Here is an 8466-nt window from a genome sequence, read left to right on the forward strand (position 1 = left end):
ACCTTTGGAGTACTTTACCTTGCTCTGCACCGCTGACATGGCTGGACTGCACTGATTTCCCAGGCCGGTCATTATGGGTGCACTTCTGGGCGGACGGATCGAGCAAAAGTCCAAACTACTGCCGGTGTCGCAACCAGAAGCGTTGCACACCCGACGCAGCTTTTCCCGGCGATGCTGCTGAGCGTCACAGCAAAACCCGACCGGAGAATCGCGGCGGAGCGCAGGAGACCTGAACGCCGCCTTTCACACCGCTCCGGGGAAAAACCCGACTGGAGGATCGGGGCGGGGCGCAGGAGACCTGAACGCCGCCTTTAACACCGCTCAGGGGCAAACCCGACTGGAGGATCGCGGCGGAGCGCAGGAGACCTGAACGCTACCTTTAACACCGCTCCGGGGAAAAACCCGGAGCACAAAGGACTGGAAAGTCCAGCCCCAGGACTGTCAATCACAAATTAAGGAATTAACTTGAATGGGGATGAGATAGACTTTGAGATAGTTTTATATGAGTAAGAGAGTAGGACCCACCTTGATCTTTGCACATGGACACTCTAATTCCTGGGGCAACAGCTCAGCAGCCCTGATCTTAGCTAGGAGCATGATTCGGGTGGCTGGAGTGAAAGGAAAGCCCCAGGGCATTGCTGGCACGAGGACTGGGCTGTCTTAACTATCAGGCCTGATTTCAATATGATTGATGGGCTGCACACACAATTACGTCGAGCAACAAGTAGCATGCCCATTTTCCGGAATTTCCGGATGGCCTATAAGAACAATAGAGTATAAGAATTAGGAGCAAGAGTAGGCCATACGGCCTTTTGAGCCTGCTCCACCATTCAATAAGATCATGGCTGATCTTCGGCCTTAATTCCACTTTCCCACCTGATCCCCATATCCCTTGATTCCTCTAGAGTCCAAAAATCTATCTACCTCAGCCTTGAGTATATTCAACGACTAAACATCCGCAGTCCTTTGCATTGGAGAATTCTAAAGATTCACAACCCTCTGAGTGAAAAAATTCCTCTTCATCTCAGTCTTAAGTAGCCAACCCCATTTTTTTCATCAACTTTATTGAAGATATTTTGTACAAAAGTCCAGACCAGCCTTATGCTTAATCTTTATCCTCCTCCTCCTCTTCATCCTGATTGATCTGGAAGTACTGGAGCTTGTAGCTCTCTTTGCTGTTTCCAACTACGCGAAGCCAGTCACGCAGGTTGTTCTTCTTGAGGTACTTCTTGGTGAGGTATTTCAGGTACCTCTTTGAGAACCTCTTTGTTCCTCTCAATGGTTACCACATTGCCCAGATTCCTGCAGGAATTGCTCAAAATTGGAGGTGTCCATGATGCCAGCTTCCACTGGATGAGTGCAGTCCAAGGTGAATTTCAGCACCTGCATCTTCTTCTTGCCCCTCGTCAGAAGCTTCTTATCCTGAGACTATGCCCCCTAGTTTTAGCCTCACCAGCCAGGTCTCAGCATCTATCCTGTCAATCCTCCTCAGAATCTTATGTTTCAATGAGATCACCTCTCATTCTTCTAAACTGCCACTCCAGGTACTTGAGCACAAAAATCACTCCAGTGCAGTGCTGACGGAGTGCTGCACTGTCGGAGATGCCGTCTTTCGGATGAGATATTAACTGACGTCCCGTCTGCTCTCCAAGTGGACGTAAAAGATCCCATGGCACTATTTCGAAGAAGAGCAGGGGAGTTATCCCCATTGTCCTGGCCAATATTTATCCCACATTATCACATTGCTGATTGTGGGAGCTTGCTTGTGTGCAAATTGGCTACCGCATTTCCTACATTACAACAGTGACTACACTTCAAAAAGTACCTCATTGGCTGTAAAGCGCTTTGAGACATCTGGTGATCGTGAAAGGTGCGATATAAATTCAAGACGTTCTTTCTTTTTAAACTCCAGAGTGTATAGGCCCAATCTACGGAGATAAGGAGAAGCGGGTATGCACCTCTTAAAGCAAAGTTACATACCCTGAAGCCACATTGCAAACTCATACTGGTGGAAGAAGGGGAATCTGAGAAATGAGTTCCAGAGCTGCCCCCTGGTTTTTAGATGTCTCGCTGGATGTCCTCTTGGACAGGTCAGGGCAAGGAGGAAGGTCCTGTTCCCCAGAATCTGCTGAAGTATCCCCATTGTCACTGTTCAGCAGGTCTGTATAGAGGTGACTGAGAGGGTCAATGCCACCAACATGAAGATTCAGCTTCAGTGTAGGAAGAGGTTCAATGACCTCACAAGAGCAACAACATACAGCTCTCCATTTCTCTCAATACCACCTGACAATGTTCCTTTCACTTCTCCTCCACCACTCTCAACAATATCTGCCGCTCCATCACATCCTTCAGCATATAATCACAACGGCACGCTGCAAGGCCTCTCTTCCTCATTCCAAACACACTCACCTCTTCCTTTGCTCTCTTCAAATCACACACCCTCACACTTATACAACCACCAACTCCTCCCAGGATTTTTTTCCTGCTGCACATTCCACATACTTGGCTTTACATTCATCACCTTACTTTCTTTATTCCATCTTGCTTCTTCTTCAGCTCTCAGCAGATACATCCTTTGCCCAAGCCCTACACTGCTTCACTTATCTTTTCAACAGCCACTCACAAACTCTCACCCTCTCTTTCCACAGTGGTGGGTGCACTGGATAGAAATCAGCACTCACATAACAAATATTTGACTGCCAAATTTACAGTACTAAGTCGGGAAAACCTCCATGGAAACTCAGGCTCAATGAATGCACCAGTGAATGAGGCAGACGGGTCATGGACCAAGAGAGCTGGAATCTAAAGCAAAGGGATTTCCTTTTCCACCCATAAAGAGCAGCATTGGGTGAGGTGTGGAAACAGGGCAATTGGATCACATGTTGAGATAGAGTGGATCTTAAGGAGACATGAAAAAAAAACTGGTGTTTAAAAAAATGACCCTAAAATATACAAAATACATATGTGTTGCAAGAATATTAGGAATGAATAAATATTTATGATTTTGGATATATCTTTAATTCCAGTGGCTAAAGATAAAATGGTTCTTCAGAAGCTAGCTGCTTATTCATTTCTATATATTTATTGAAAAAATTATATATTTATAAATAAAAATGACTTTCAGTGTTTAAAATGTATGTGTATAATATGGCTAATTCTTTGCTAAGAATATAATCATGCGGATCTCTATTATCAATCTGGAATATTTAATCTGTTAATTGCTTTTTTCAATCTGATGGAGTCTAGCCAGTGTAAATACCTCACTCTAAGCTCTAAGTCCTAAATGATCCTATTATTGTATTTTACTGATTTTTTAAAAGTTAGATAGCATGCTTTCTATCTCTCTCTTTGAGGAAGTTCCACAATTAGTTCCGTATCCGTTGTAAATGTATTTTTAACTTGATTACCAATAGAAGAACATTTATTGCCTGGTATTTCCTATACAGTGGTGTAGGTGCAGCAGAGTGGAAGTTATGCCTGTTGAAACCGAAGGAGACTGACCCCGTCAGAAACCCCGGTGTCAGCTAGTTTCAATCATGTTGGTGGTAGAAGGGCAAGAATCGTGCCAGCCGAGGGCCAGGAATGCTGGAGAGGCCTGTGAAATTTGGGAAGGGATGGAGCAGGGCACAACTTCTGTATTTAAAAGACTGCATGCGGTTAAAGGGCTGAGCAGGCTCTTGGAAGAGGGACTGAAATGGTTGGAACTAAAGAAGGGAACAGGTGTACATGTAACTTCTTGGGGGCTGGCATAGAAGTCCTGCTGGCCCAAATTAGAGAAAGGAGCGATGCAGTAGTTGGAGTAGTAGGGAAGAAGCCATCACATACAGCATATGGAAGGAGTTTTCTGTGGCTGTATGTGGGACCTCCATAAGCCCAAGAACCCCTTTGCAGTGTCAGGAGAAGTTTAATGGCTTCATTTGGTGAGCAAAGGTGTTTTCAAATCAAAAATGGAATCACAAAGAAGCACATGGGTATTCCCTAGCAAAACAGTCAAACATTATCCTTTGAGGTATCGCATTGAATCATGTCCCAGAAGTAAAGTGACTTCGCAGTTGGGTGGAAACGTGGGAGTCACTGGATCTTCATAGACTTATATTTCTGATTTTTACACCCTCGCTAGAGGAAAGGATGTCATTATTGCTAAGTTCCACTCCCCATATCTGAAATAAGGGGGCAATTTTCATCTCACTATCACCCTGTTTACTCCTGTGAAATGAAAATTGAGTGGAAAAATCTGCCCACTTACAACTGGAGATCTGCCCATTGCAATTTTTGGGCAGACCTTGAGTTAGTCAGCCAGGGGTCAACTGAGGGTCACTCACCTTCTCACATTTAAAACACAATAAAGGTTCAAGATACATTTAGCTCAGTGACAAAACTATGCTACAATCAGATCTATGGATCAACTTGAGCCCTCATTGACCAGACCATCGATTTCTCAAACAAGGGTTCAGCTGCCTGGACAGGTCCTGTGGCTTCCTGTAACAGAGTGTCCTGTATGATAACGGTTTGCTGCATGTTCCAGACCTTTGCTTTGCATGAGGGACCCCACTTGGAGCTGCCATTGGACGAGGACCTTCAGTAGGATGAGGGAAACAACAGTGATGGCATAGAGGATGGTGAAGTAACGAGAGGACACCTGCCTTTCACCAGAATTTTTAGGCAGCAGCTTATTGAAGAGCACTTCAGCTGAACAATCCCTGCTTCCTGCATTAAGACTCATGTCTATTTTGTGTTTTTATTTCTCTGTAACGCCATACCACAACAATATATTCTCAGTTCCTTGTAAATACCATTTCAATCACATTGTACGAACATATTAACTGCCAAAAAATAACTGTGTTTCGTACAAGTCACTTAAACACACAGTTATATCAAGTCACTCGCCACTGCTGTGTTGGTGTCAAATCATTAGTCACAGCCTCCATTCCCACAGCAGTACCGTTTTATCAAAAACTGATACTTTGTTTTAAGTGTGATAGAAATGGCTGGGAACTGGCAAAAGAAATACCAGAATTCTACGTTTCCTATATTATAACAGTGACTGCACTTCATTGGCGGTAAAGTGCTTTGGGACGTCCTGAGGTCATGAAAGATGCTATATAAATGCAAGTCTATTCTTTTTACAGTGAGCTGCCTTTTCAAGAAATTATTTATCTCAAATATAAGTTTATTGAGACCATATAAATTCAGTGATGAGAGACCTGCTGTTGCAGCTAATGTCATTTGGACTTTTCTCAGGTGGCACGAAAAACAGATTTTTGTAAGTTTGACACTACCCTTGTGAATTTCACACAAACAAAGACAGACAGATTTAAAAATAGCTGCAACCAAACAAACCAGTGGAGCCAACAGGGAACAAAAGGTAAGTCAGCTTTACGCTGACAGAGGCTTCTTGTTAGGTTTCTTTGGTGTTTCACAGAGAACTTATCCAGTTTTATGGTTTTTAATAATATCCACCTTCTCGCTGGTATCAATGTGCCAAATTTTACATGCCAGTAATAGCAAAGACAAATTGGTATTGTCTCCATCGAGTATCAGTGGATTTGCACATCTGAAGATGTATTCTTAAGCTGGATATCTGATATGATTAATGCTAATCTCAACAAACAGAAAATAAAAGAAAATGTTGCACCATCTAATGAAAGAGTTGCAGCTTTCCCAATGTTTTGAGTCAAGTCGGCACATGTGTGTACCTGGGAAATGCATTGTGTGCCAGCTCTCAGATCCTCTCACAGCATGTGACTTGGCAAGGTGCAACAATTTAAGGCTGATGCAATCATAAGCTTTAATTTGAATAATTTTAGCTAGAATCTTTTTAAAAACTGGGATTTTTTTATTCTATCCTAAAATAGATCTGCAATTATGTGCAATGTGCTTATATGCAGTATGGCAAATCTTTTTAGGTTGAAAAATGCTTTGTTACTTTGCAAGGCAGATTACAAAGACCTTGAAATTACAATGCACGAAGATTAGACTGTGAAAGATTAATGCGTTTTTTCTGCAGTTCCTTTGTCTATTGTTTTAATCGAGGCATTAAGCTATTTAAATTAAATAGATTACTACCTGGTTAAAATAATGGCAAAGGAGTTTGGATATGAATATGGTAAGTGTTCCTAGGATAACAGTCACATTGTCGTTTCAGGTTTTATATTGTGGTGTTACCTGGGAGTCCCTGGCCCAAAGACCACCCTAAGTGGAGGAAGTGCATCCGGGAGGGCGCTGAGCATCTCGAGTCTCATTGCCGAGAGCATGCAGAAATCAAGCGCAGGCAACGGAAAGAGCGTGCGGCAAACCAGTCCCACCCACCTTTTCCCTCAACGACTATCTGTCCCACCTGTGACAGGGACTGTGGTTCTTGGATTGGACTGTTCAGCCACCTAAGGACTCATTTTAAGAGTGGAAGCAAGTCTTCCTCGATTCCGAGGGACTGCCTATGACGATGATGTGGTGTTTGCAACAATGCTATAGGGTCATTTTGGCAGTGACTGTGTCTGATGCCATGACACTTTAAACTAACTTAAATCATAATTAAATGTTTAAAAACCTACTGCAGTGAAACCTTGCCCCAACAACCAAAACATTGTCAAGAAATAGAAACTGAAAATGCTGGACAGACTCAGCAGGTCAGGCAGCATCTGTGAAGAGAGAAACCGAGTTAACGTTTCAGGTCAATGATCTGATGCTATCAAGAAGCTGTTTTTGTGCCAGGCCATTCGGGGTTGTTCCTGCAATTCTGTCTGATTGGAGCCCATTGTATCCCTGCTACATTCTGCTAGATCATAGAATCATAGAATCGTGCAGAGCAGGTGGCCATTTGGCCATTGTGCCTGTGCCAGCTCTTTGAAAGAGTTATCCAATTAGTCCCATTCCCCTGCTTTCCCCATCGCCAAGCATTTTTTTCCTTTTCAAGTATATATCCAATTCCCTTTTGAAAATTACTATTTTAATCTGCTTCCACTACCCTTTCAGGCCATGCATTCCAGATCAGAACTCGCTGCATAAAAAAAATTCTCCTCACCTCCCCTTTATTTTTCTTGTCAATTATCGTAAATCTGTGTCATCTGGTTCATGATCCTCCTGCCATATGATTTGACTGAATGAAGCCCAATGTGTCCATGCTACCCTCTATTATATGGTTTGTCTTTGTGCTTAATTGCCATTTACTAGTCCATTATGAAGATTAAAATTGTTGTTTTTGTTTGAATGCAGGATGAGCATTATCATAGTTCCTAGCATCACATATATGAATTTCTACCCTGCTGGAACATACTATACAAGACCAAAAAGAAAGAATGAGCTAAAAAGGTGATCAACCCACTGCTTTCAATGCACCATGTGGAATCTACACTGCTATGGACTCTCCCCAATCAATTCGATCTTGTGAATAAACAAAGGTAAAGCTTCCAAGAAGTTTCTCACTAATTTCCTCTTTAAGCTGTAATTGGGCAGTATTAATCTAACATGACACCAATCAATTATATTTTTCTCTCATGATAAAATCCCCTGGTGCCTCACGTTACTGCGGTTGGAAGGGTTTACTGCCCGCCTTGGCTCCTGCCTGCCTGACCCTCGCCTGCCTTGGCTACGGAACGGCGATATATTTGCAAGTCAGGATGGTGTGTGACTTGGAGCGGAACTTGGAATTATCATAATAAGGTCCGAGGACCTACTTCAGACAAGCCAAGGGCCTCCTGGTTCAGGTGTATGCTCTGTGCGTGCCGTTAGCTATTCATCCAAAATCGGTCCTTCACAAATTTCTACCCTAATTTCTTTGAAAAAGATAGTTATTAAATACACCAAGTCAAAGTAGCACATTCATTGACATGATTCTGTCAATAACAGATTGATTAGAACTTAACTAAATGTTGTGATTAGAAGTACAACAAGCAGAAACATAGAGCAAAACAAAATAGATTAAAAGGTATTTCAGCTGTCAGCCCAGTGGTACAATAATGTGTGACTCCAGCAGTGAGGGGAATGTAATATTTGTATTACTTGAAAAAAAACAGGTCAGTACCAGACAAATAAACATGTGGTAAGCCTAGTTTACCACACTATGATATAAATTACCTTTAAGTACCTCAAGGCAACCTCTAAGCATGTGGTCATTTTACTAAGATTAGTCTAATGCTTTACTTAGGTCATAGACAGTTCCGGATCTATAAGACTCATCAAAATTTACCTATACAAGGTACAGGTATGAAAATGAGGAGGGCTGGTAATTTACAAGGACGAGACAACAACAGAATGTATGTGCTTCATTGAGTACATTTTATTTGCCGAAGAGAAACAAAGGGGCTGCAATTCCTGAGAATCGGGGCGGCTGGTTAATGTAATTGGTTTCTGTGTGTCAGCTTGTCTCATTTAGTAGTCAGCTCAGCTCTGAGGTCAGAGGGCTGTAAGGTCAAACCCCCTCCAGGATTAAAGTGCATAAATTAAGCTGATACCTGTACTCTATTGCTG

At 42.6% G+C, this 8466-nt stretch overlaps 1 pseudogene; it reads right to left on the minus strand.

Annotated features, from left to right (window-relative positions):
• Positions 1-1066: 1066 nt before the first annotated feature.
• LOC139269123 (large ribosomal subunit protein eL22 pseudogene) lies at positions 1067-4723 on the minus strand (annotated as a pseudogene).
• Between the last annotated feature and the right edge of the window lie 3743 nt (positions 4724-8466).

Source organism: Pristiophorus japonicus, chromosome 8 (genome assembly GCF_044704955.1).
Source record: "Pristiophorus japonicus isolate sPriJap1 chromosome 8, sPriJap1.hap1, whole genome shotgun sequence".
Lineage (NCBI taxonomy): Eukaryota > Metazoa > Chordata > Chondrichthyes > Pristiophoridae > Pristiophorus > Pristiophorus japonicus.